At 37.9% G+C, this 12,126-nt stretch overlaps 1 protein-coding gene and 1 pseudogene across 13 annotated transcripts in view; both read right to left on the bottom strand.

Moving 5' to 3' along the window:
* KLF12 (KLF transcription factor 12) overlaps positions 1 to 12,126 on the bottom strand; it is a 502,486-nt gene that overhangs the window by 267,734 nt on the left and 222,626 nt on the right. The window lies entirely within an intron of this gene.
* LOC135227980 (small ribosomal subunit protein uS5-like) overlaps positions 1 to 12,126 on the bottom strand; it is a 33,273-nt pseudogene extending 21,147 nt beyond the window's left edge.

Raw genomic sequence — 12,126 nt, 5'->3', positions numbered from 1 at the left:
TGGGATACAAAAACATAGAGTTTGAAATTGTGAGAAGATTCTGATTCACAGATCTGGACTCTAGTTATATTCCTGTTACTTACTGGTTGTGTGCTCTTGGACGTACTATGTCTGCAATTTTACTTGTGGGGAAAACACAAGGTTTAATAAGGCACATAAATATTTACGATTGCTAGGTTCTTTTAAAGAATTGATCCCTTATTATTATGAAATGTCCCATTTTATCCCTGTTTTGAAGTATATTTTTTTCTAATATTAATACAGGCACAATGGTTTTTTGTTGTTGTTTAGTGTTTGTATGATATAGCTTTTTCACTTTTAACCTATTTCTGTACTCTGAAAGGGGTTTCTTATAGATACCACATAGCTGGATCATGCTTTTTGTTCCAATTTAGACAATCTGTCTTTTAATTGCAGTGCTTAAACTATTTGCATTTGATGTAATGATCAATATGACTAGGTTTAAATATAAGATCTTGATATTTGTTTTCTATTTCTCCTATCTGTTCTTTGTTAATTTTTCCTTTTTCCCTGACTTCTTTTAGATGAATTGAGTTTTTCTATTCCAGTTCATCTCCACTTTTTTTTTAATGAACTCCACCTGGTTGTTAAACCTCATAATACACATTGTTATTATTTTTTTCTTTAAGCAGTCAATTTTCCTATGAAAAATCTACACTTACACATATATTTATCACTTTGAATGATTCTCATCTCCTTATGTAGATCCAAATTTCTACCTGGTATCATTTTCCTCTTTGCCTGAATAACCTCCTTTCTTCTCTCCCTAATGGCTTCTGACAGAGTCTGATTTTTGTTTCTTCAAATGTAAAGTGTCTTTTGGTTAATTCTCTTGCTGCTTTTAAGACTATTCCCTTTATATAAACAGGGTACAAATCATCATTAAAAATACACACACATCAGAAGATAAGCCAGATAAATGGGATCTTCTAAAAATTAAACACTTATGCTCATCAAAAGACTTCACCAAAGGAGTAAAAAGAGAACCTACAGACAGGGAAAAATATTTGGCTATGATATATCCAACAAAGGTCTAAATCTCTAAAATCTATAGGAAAATCCAATACATCTATATTTAAAAGACAATCCAATTGAAAAATGGACAAAGGATATGAACAGACACTGCAGCAAGGGTGACATTCCAGCGGATAACAGACACATGAGGAAATGCTCAAGATCACTAGGCATTAAAGAAAAGCAAATCAAAACTACATTGAGATACCATCTCATCCCAACATTACTGGCACAAATAAAAATAATAATAATAATAAATGTTGGAGAGGCTGAAGGAAGATTGAAACTCTTAGACACTGCTAGCAGGAATACAAAATGGTACAACCAATTTGGAAAATGATATGGAGCTTCCTTAATAAAGCTAGAAATAGAAATACCATACAATCCAGCAATCCCACTGGTAGGAATATATCCTAGAGAAATAAGGGCCATCACATGGATAGACATAAGCACACCCATGTTCACTGCACATTATTCATGATAGCAAAAAGATGGAAACAACCTAAGTGCCCATTAACAGATGAATGGATAAACAAACTGCGGTACATATACACAATGGAATACCATACACAACAACGAAGAAGAATCTCACAACATGGATGAATTCGGAGGGCATTACGCTGAGTGAAATAAGTGAAACACAAAAGGACTAATCCTGCATGAAACCACCATTATAAAAACACATAAAAATATTTCCACATAGAAAGAAACAATGTTTGATGGTTACAAGGTAAGAAAAAAAAAAACAATACTAACTAAATAGTAGATAACCGGTAACTTTGGTGAAGGGTAAGACAGTACATGATACTGGGAAAGGCAGCACAATGTGACCAGGGCAAAGTGACATAAGCTTTTCAGATGCATCCCCTGCCCTGAGGGACTGAGCTACGGGGCTGAGGGCTGGGGACCATGGTCTCAGGGAATATCTAGCTCAATTTGCATAACCCAGTCTATAAAGAAAATGTTCTACATCTGACTGTGACGAGTAGCGTCTAGGGTCTTAAAAGCCTGTGAGAGGCCATCTAAGATACACCTACTGGTCCCATCCCAGCTGGAGCAAAGGAGAATGAAGAAAACCAAAAACAAGGGAAGATCAGCCCAAAAGACTGAGACCATAACGATAATCTCCACCATAATGATTCCAGAACAACTAGATGGTACCAGGTTATTTATCACCACCAACTGTTCTGTCAGAGATCACAATACAGGGTCCTGGACAGAGTGGGAGAAACATGTAGAACAAAATTCAAATTCACACACACACACACATTAAAAAAAAAAACAAAAAAAAAACAGGCTTACTGGTCTGACAGAGACTGGAGAAACCTCCAGAGTATGGCCCCTGGACACCCTTTCAACTCAGTACTGAAGTCACTCCTGGGGTTCACCCTATAGCCAAAGGTTAAACAGGTCTATAGGGTCACAATAACATATGTGAGGAACATGCCACATAGTTCAATCACGTATATGAGACTAATGGGCATACCAGCCCAAGAGCAAAGATGAGAAGGCAGGAAGGGACAGTAAAACTGGATGAATGGGAACAGAGAACCCAGGGTGGGGAAGGGGAAAGTGTTGACACATCACAAGTTGACAGCTGATGTCACAAAACAATTTGTGTATTAACTGTTTAACGAGAAACTAATTTGCTCTGTAAACTTTCAAATGAAGCGCGCATGTGCGCGCACACATACACACACGACTGTTCCCTTTATCATTAGTTTCTGCAATTTGATCATTAGGTGCTTTGGTGTGGTTTCCTATTTGGAGTTCATTAGCTTTTTGAATCTGTGATATAATTTTCAGCACATTTGGACAATTTCAGTCATTATTTCTTCAAATGTGTTTTTCTGCCTGCTCCCCTCCTCCTGGGATCCCAATTGCACCTATCTTAGACCACTTGATATTGTTCCATAGCTTACTAAGTCCCTGTTCATTTTTTAAAGTCTTTTTTTCTCTGTGTGTTTTATTTTGGATAGTTTCTATTGCTATGTATTCACAGATCTTCTGCAGTGTTTATTAATATAATCCATTGCATTTTTAAATTTTAGATATATTTTTCATGTCTCAACTTTTAATTTTTTTACATCTTCTATTTCTCGTCTTGTCATGTTCATGTTTTCCTCCAAATCTTTGTACGTATTTATAAGATGTATAATAGTTGTTTTAAGGTACTTGTCTACTAGTTCATTATTTTTATCATTTCTGAAAATGTTTCTATTGATTAATTTTTTCATCTTGTTATGGACGATAATTTCCTGCTTCTTTGTATGTCTGGTAATTTTTGATTGAATGCCAGACACTATCACTTTTACACTGTTGCACAACGGATTTTGATGTACTCCTTTAGAGTGCTGGATTTTGTTCTGGCACTGTTAAGTAAGTTGCAGATCAATTTGGCTCTTTCAAGGTTTGCTTTTAAGAGTTCTGATCAGACTTTTTCCTGAGACTAGTTCAGCCCCACTATGATCCTCTGAGTCCTCTACCCACTGCCCATGTACGAAGAAGTCTCTATACTCTGGCTTGTGTGAGCGTTATGTGAGGTCCAGGAATTATTTAGTATATTGCCTTTCAGTTGTTCTTTTGTGTGTTCCTCTCACATGCATGTAAATCAGTACTCAGCCAAACTCTGAGGGAAGTCCTCCAAAGATTTCCACAACTCTCTCTTTATGCAAATCCTTCCTCTCTCCTATTCTTCCCCTCCGAATTAGTTCCTTGGCCTCTCCAAGTCCCAATCAAGGCTTGCTTAACTTGTGACTTTGTTTAGGAGCCCTGGGGGTACAATGGTTAAGAACTTGGCTGCTAACCAAAAGATCAGCGGTTTGAACCTACCAGCCACGCCAAGGGAGAAAAAACATGGCAAACTGCTCCCATAAAGATTCCACCCTACAAAACCCTATGGGGCAGTTCAACTCTGTCCTATAGGGTCACTATGAGTTGGAATCAACTCGAAAGCACACAACAACAACAACAAGCCTCTGTCTGAGCTCCCCGTTCCCTGCTTTGCAGCTAGGAACTGCCTTTGGGTTTGCCTCCTTTTTCTGGCATTCTCTCAAGGATCATAGTCCTTAACTGCCTGTTGTCCAATATGTGAAAACCATTTCATATATTTTTTCTGGTTTTCTGGTTATGTATGGTGGAAGGTCAATTCCCACAGCAGTTAGTCACTCATGGTCAGAAGCAAAATCCCAAAGGGTTAAATAAGATAGTATTTGTGAGGCACTTTATCAGTTGTGAATTAGTATGTAAATGTTAGTACAGGAAAGCAAATCTAGATAAAGATACACTCTTCTCAGGGTGAAGTTTTTTTTTTTTTTTTTTTCCATTCAACCACAGAGTGTACTTGATGGAGTACTAACTTGTATAATATACTGAAATATTCTAGAAAGGTTAATTTGCCTCAAATCAAAATCCTCGAATTATTCATAGCGTGAAATTCCTTTAAGAAGTATTTATTTTCATAAAGCACTAACCCTATAAAAATGCAAATAACCTTCGGAAAAGATTTATATATCCTCATCAATTAATAAGACTTCAGTTAGAGCTGGTCATCCATCTGCTGGTATCTTGAGGCATCACAGCACAATCAGAGGGTTGGGATGTCTGGGTTGGGGTGGCAGGAGAATGAAGTTGGAAGTGAAAGTAGACTGCTAAAGGGAAGGAAGGAAGGCAGAATTACCAACTTCAGAGCTTTGCCCAGGGCAGGCCCAGAGGGAAAGACTTTGTCTGCCTGCTGTATTTCCCTTGGGTACTATCTATAATTACTATCACAGCTCATTGATTTTCAATTCTTTCTATTAATACATTTATTGGCCATTCTGACATTATTCAAATCAGTCCAACTCTCTGCTTCTGTAGTGGAGGATATTTCTTCCCTAAAATATGAGTTCTGCAAGGGCAGGCTTTTTTTTTTTCTGCTTTAAAAAAATGGTCTTCTCATATTAGCAGTAACACAGCTTCTACATATGTTCTCCTTTGAAGCCAGGCAGTGACACGCGAAGATTTCACTACAGATTAGAAGAGCCCAAGCAGTGGATCATGAGAGAATATTGAAGGATAAGCAAATTCATATTTCGATGATAATTCTACGTATTTATTAGCAATGCTGGCCCCTGTTCCACAGTAGGGGAGGTAATAATGACAGCCTGTTACACAGTAATGCAAGTGGCATTTGTACAAAGCCTTTTCTTCATTCTGATGAAGCCGTTAAAGTAACAATGTCTTACTAAGCTTTTACATTCAGACATACATTAAATCTTTTATGAGAAATTAAACATAGTGGTTCAGTGAGGGGGGAAAAAAAAGTTGAGGCTGTTGTGGTTGTTTTATCTAATGCTACTGAACTTTAACGTAATTACCTGTCTTAAATAAGCATCCCATAGCACATTTGTAGATACAGCTACAATACTTACATTTATCCATACTTCTTTATTAAGCCTAATGATTAGGGTCTTTCCCAAAATAGCACCCATTTCAGAATCCTCTCAATTCACAGCGTGGTAAACTGGCGCTCGTGGTAAATAGCATCGGGATTAATCAATATTTACTGAGCACTGGCTCTTCATAAGCCCCTGTGCTGGGAGGATGAGGAATAATGAGAAACACAAAGCAAAAGCTCTGCTCTAAGAAATTTACAATACAGCTGGCTTAATGGTGCTAATCAGCTGTTTGTGATACAGAAATATTCTCGACACCTTGTTATGAACATTTTGCAGGATGGTTTGCAAAAGTTACTGCGAGCTGCTTCAAGGGAAAAGATCACAGGTCTCCATTATTCTCTTTGGTCCTACAGATAAACTTTGGGAGCTCATAGGAGTCTCTTTGGTCAGATCAGGACTGACATTTTTCTGCTAGCAAGACATGGAATAGAGAGTCGACCCTACTGTCTGAGATCATACCTGCAACCTACATGGCTTATGGCTGAGACTTTTGGCTCTCTCCTCCAACGGTAACACAGAGGAGTTTATTTTATTTTTTTTGGTGGTAAAATGTCACCAAAAATTTGCTCTTTTAACCAATCTTAAGTGTAAATTTAGTGACATGAATTACTTTCACCATGCTATGTAACCATCACCACTATCCATTTCCAAATTTTTTTTTTATCACCCCGAACAGAAATCTAGTACCTCTTAAGCGATTACTCCCATTTCCCCACTCCCATCTCCTGGTAATCACTGATACACTTTTGTGACTGCACAGAGCACTTAACATTGGTAAAATATCTAATCTCTTTTCCTCTCTCTGCCACGCTATTGCCACTATTCCATATCTACCAAGGAAGTGCACCTGCCTTTACAAGTGGAGAGGGGTGGAGGAACTCTGTGTTTCAACGTTGTTATGGTTGGTGCAGGGTCTCAGTCAGCTACTTCCCTGTGGTTGATTCCTCAGTCCTTGGGAAACAGTGTGGCTGACTGAGTGTTATGGATTGAATTGTATTGCCCCAATATATGTGTTATAAATCCTGCTCCTTGGAAACTCTATGCGGCAGTTCCACTCCGTCCTATCGGGTCGCTCTGAGTCAGAATAGACTGGACAGCATTGGGTAATGGGTTATACCTGTGGATGCAATCCCATTTGGAAATAGGGTTTTCCTTGTTATGTTAACAAAGCCAGTGTGTCTTAAAACAATCACTTTTAAGATATAAAAGGAGCAGATTGGGCAAAGAAGCAAATTTAAGAGGCGAAAAGATAGATGCCAAATGGGGATCTCCAAGGAATGCCAGAGAAGTTGAGATAAGAATTTTCCCCTAGAGGAGACAATGAAAGCCTTCCCATAGAGCCCGGGTCCTGAATTCAGACTTCTAGCCTCCTAAACTACAAGGAAATAATTTTTTTTTTTTTTATGAAAGCTACCCACTGTGGTATTTCTGTTATAACAGTACTAGGAAACTAAGATGCTGAGTGAGGAATGTTCTTCCAGGTCTCCCTCTGGAGCCTCTGCATTTAGGTATTCATTACTATTTTAAGAGCTCTTTGCTTCTTCCTAAAACTTTTTATTTTAAAGAATTTGAAATTCTTTATACAAAAGTAAACCGAATAGCTCAACAGACCCCCATGGTGACAAATTTTGTTTCGTCTTTATCTCCACCCATTCTCTTTTCCCATATTATCCTGAAGCAAATCCCAGACCTATCATTTCATCTGTAAATATTTCAGCAATTATCTTTAAAGCATATGAACTCAAAAGTCCTTTTTAAATGTGACCAAATATCACTATCACACCCCAAAATGACATTTTATTTTATGTCTTTGAGACAATACCCTTTCTCTATATACTGCCTTATCTCTCAGAATAATTCTAGTGGTCTTCCTCCTGGCTTTAGTCCTTTGCTCAGTAACATGCTAGCACATCCAAAGGTTGACAGCATTTGGGAAGCTCTTGTAACAGCAGGGCAAAGTCAAATGCTTCCTGCTGTGCCCCTGAAGTGTATCACAAGAGCCCATGCCCTTCCTGTGGGCTGCTTAACAGCATGTGCTGTATTCCCCACAAGCCTGGAGAAAACCGAGGGCACATTTCAGGAGACTGCAATAACAATCTACTCAGATAGTACATCACTAATGAGGCAAAAGTCAGAGAACGCCAAACAGAAGGCACAAAGAGTTGGGGTCAAATAGCCATGCCAGCCAGAGTGCTCCCTGGAAGCGAGGATGGCAAGACTGCGTCTCACATACTTTGGACATGTAATCAGGAGGAACCACTCCCTGGAAAAGGACATCATGGTTGGTAAAGTAGGCGGTCAATGAAAAAAAGGAAGAGCCTCGACAAGACGGATTGACCCAGTGGCTGCAAAAATGGGCTCAATCATAGCAACGATTGTGAGAATGGCGTGGGACTGCACATTGTTTCATTTTGTTGTACATAGGTCATTATGAGCGGGAACCGACTCGATGGCACCTAACAACACAACAACAAACACGTTTCATACAGCTATAAGACGAGGACTTCTACCACTAGCGATAGTGTGTATTTCCAATATTTACAATTTAAATTTTATATTCACAACAACCCTACGAAGTAGATAGCACAGGTTTACAACTATTGACTGGCTTTAGGTATTGACTGGTTTTATATTTTTCACTATGTCAGTTATAATGTCTGGACAAGTTTAATAAATCATGTATTTGTTCAGCACTTACCATGTGCCAGGAAATGCAAGAGATACAGGAGAAATATAAGAAATAGTTATTGCCCTCTAAGAACTTACAACCTGATTGAAGAGACATGATCACATCCACACCACAAAACTATGCAGAGAATGAGGCAAGGCAGCTAGGTCTTGAGAAGAGAAAGCCAAGTGGCTAACCTAGGCCTGTTCCATGGTCTTTCTGCAAGCTCAGAAATGAACACAACAGGTCCTGAATTCCTTAGAGGGGAGGGGGGCACGCAGAGACCAGCTGACTGCAGACAACCTAAGGGACTATTTATAGCAAGCAAAAGGGAACAAACATGTGTCCTGATGATGCACTGAAACAGAAAGTCCAAGTAAAGCAGCGTATCTTTAAAATGCTGCCTGCGGTGTGAAAGACAGACCAAATTCTCTTCTCTAAAAGCTTGTGGTTAATGTCTACATTCTAGAGACAGAGTTTTAAAATCAGGTTTTCAAGAGTGATTACAGATTCCAACCAATGTAATGACTTGGTTTTCTTCAGGTCTCCTCATTCATTCTTGTGACACATAAGGGGTTTCCGTAACATTTTGTTTATTGTAACAAATGTCTCATCATTTTCCGAAGCCCACAATCACATCTATCATTATTTATTTTAATTTTGCCAATATGTTAACATTTTCTTATGAAAAATAAAACTTCAGTCACCCTTTAATAGTAAATTAGGAGTCAAGAAATCTTCAAAATTCTAGCCATCCTTATCAAAAAAACAGTTCTACGATTCGATTCTGCAAATAAACAATACATAGCACCTGCTGCCTCATCCCCAAAGAAAATCCAGTGAAATGACCAAAAATAAAGCTCACTGAAATATTAGATTTTATTTCTAATTTTAAAGAAGAATTGATGTAAAGTGTCACCAATTGTGGAATACAAACAGTTGTATTCTATAAAGAGTTTGGTTGTAATACATGGCATCAAACAGTGCAGGCTGCTTCTCTTGAAGTTCTACTATAAAAGAGGATGAAATTTTACCCATCATATATTTAAGAAGTACACACAAAACTACAGAAAAAGTACATAAAGTTTCTATCTCCTTTCAATATGCACAAACTAAATTAAGAATAAAATAGTAACATCAGCTTCATTCAAAAGACGGAAATTGATTTTAACAAACAGACATTAAGTAAAACCTAGGAACCCACATTTCTTTTCACTTAAGGACAAAAAAAAATACTTTCTATAAATGATGTAGCATGGGGTCCTTAAGATACTGTAAAACCCCTGTGAATACTGGCTTTTAGTTTTTGTGTACCTAAATCTTTCACGCAAAGCCTTGCCTTAAAACTTAAAAATGATAGTGAAGGGAAAAAACTACCAGAATCTTGTTAAGGGTCATCAGGACTAGCGACAACAATGTACTATCCTGGCTGTGACCATTGGTCTAGGTCATATTTTCTGACAGGCTTTCCATATTTTTGTTATACTTTCTCTAACATGCACAGTTTGAATAGATACACTCCTAACGAAGCTGAAGAAACTACTATGAAATAAGGGCAACATTATGAAATGCAGACTGATTTTTCACTTCTTTTTCATCAGCAAGCTATCCTCTCTGAATAAAATGTTATGATCTACATGATTTGTTACACTTACGAGTGGTACAGAAATGCATTTTATTAAAAGTAAGTTGTCATGGAGTCGATTCCAACTGATGGTGACCTCATGTGTGTCAAAGTACAACTGTGTTCCACAGGGCTTTCAATGGCTGACTTTTCTGAAGTAGGCTGCCAAGTCTTTTGAGGCATCTCTGAGTAGACTCAAACCTCCAATTTTTTACAGAGTGCCAAGTGTGTTAACTGCCCAGGGACTCCCCGGGTGGTACAAACGGTTAATATCCTCGGCTGCTCACTGAAAGTTTAGAGGTTTGAGTCCACCCAGAGGCACCTTAGCAAAAAGACCTGGCAATCTACTCCTGAAAAATCAGCCACTGAAAATCCTACAGAGCACAGTTCTACTGTGACACACATGGGGTCACCAGGAGTCTGAACTGACCCCTCGGAAACTGGTTGTATTAAACTGATGATAACACATCTAGAATATGAAATGAATTAAGAAAACAGAACTCCAAAGATATAAAACAAATGCTTCCTATGGTTTGGTTTTGAATCAGTAAAGGTAAAACTCTGTAGATAGTTTGGAGGATATATAGTTCAACTTGATGAGTCAGGACAGAAAATTGAGGTAAACACATGACTTATTCTGAATGTTAGCCTCCGCTAACAAATAACTTTAAAAACTGCCACAATGTCTCTTCTTTCATGATGCTCCGCTGCCTAAATCTTGGGTTGAATCTAAGTGAGTCAGTTACTGCGTCTTGCATAGAACTGAGGAGCCACATTACTGGCTGACATATTCAGCAAAAATTCACTTCAGAGCTGGAAAACGCAGCCTGGATCCTAAAGATGGAATGACAGCCTCTACCATGATGGGATCTGTTTCAAAAAGAGACTTACGCTGAAGAGGACAAATATATATTGAGATGCTGCAGACTCTACCACAAACTCTTTGGAACAGGAAAGTTTTTTAAAAGACCCTCTAATGCCACCCTTCACATACATGCCTTTGTTTGTCTTCATACTGAAATCCTTCTGGTATATCAGTATCCTCATTCATTAAATGGGATCCTAGACAAACTCATCCACATTGATTTTTATATTTTGATTGTTCAATTGCAAATCATTGCTGATTTTTTTTGTTTTGATTTTTTAAATACGAGATACACTAAATATATAGTAAATTACATTACTTATTTGATTTATGTCCTTTTTTCAGTCAGCTGTGCTGCATCAGTGGAGGATGTTTGGTAAGAAAGAAGCCAGGGTGCACTGGGGCACGTGAATAGTACTTTCTCCCTTTCTGCATGAAGTGGGCAGCCCACACTGCAACCAATCATGCTGCCTTATTTTAACTAGTAAAGCTATAAATGTTAACAATTATGAAATCTTCTATAGCCTTTTAAAAAGCTCTACTGTGCTCCTGTTCTTTATATTTTTCAGTAGCCATAAACGAATTCATCAATTTGGCTAGGTAGTGTTAAAGACTCTTTTTCTTTTCTTTTGATAGAAATACACACAACATATGCCCATTCAATAATTTTTACATGTACACTGAGGATGGTTACATACCTCACATTGTGTTACCATTCCCCCTATCTCCATCCCTTAAAATTTCCCTCTGTGTTTCAGAGTTACTGCTGTCCATTTAATCTCATAGAGATAATTCTTTCAAAGAGCACAATATTCAAAGCAAACATTCTTTTTATTAAATGAGCTATATTTTTTTTTATTGTTGTCTGGTTTAAAGATGACTTCAAGGGATGGTTTCAGTTCAAGGCTTTTAAGTTTTTTTCAGGCAATAGAGTCAGTGGGTCCTCCAGTCTCAATGTATGCAGTATGTCTGGTTTTCAATCTTTTGCTTTTAAGAACTTCTCAAATTCACTGACTTTAATACAGCAACTATCCCCTAGTCCTCATGGAGTAAAATGGGTAAATGGAAATGTCAAAAGAGGAATCCATCCAACAACAACAAAAAAAAATAGTTCTATACTTGTAACTCTGCGTAATTTCCTAATTTACCAAGAACTAAGTTGTTTTGATATTGAGATTACATTCCCACTTTACATATTATTGCTTCCTCTTTGCTTTGGATTTTTACTATCTTTTTAAAACATGTACCAGTTTAAACACAGTCATAATGTCTACTAAGGTCAATATTCCTTCCGAAAGGAAGATATCTTTTGCAAGTGAGTAATATTTGAGGTTGCAAGTGGGTGAGAATCAGCCAGTCTTGGATGATTTTGCTAGAAAGATGAAAGCTTAGGCAAGGGCAAAAACTGAAGGGTTCTACAAGCCTCAAGATGCTCTGGAAATGGCTGCCACTATCATAAAGAGGAGGGTAGTGAGGGTGTAGTCTAGAAATCTCT

The sequence above is a fragment of the Loxodonta africana genome, chromosome 17 (assembly GCF_030014295.1).
Source record: "Loxodonta africana isolate mLoxAfr1 chromosome 17, mLoxAfr1.hap2, whole genome shotgun sequence".
Classification (NCBI taxonomy): domain Eukaryota; kingdom Metazoa; phylum Chordata; class Mammalia; order Proboscidea; family Elephantidae; genus Loxodonta; species Loxodonta africana.
Note: the sequence above shows the minus strand (reverse complement) of the source record. Positions and strands in the feature narration are given on the sequence as shown.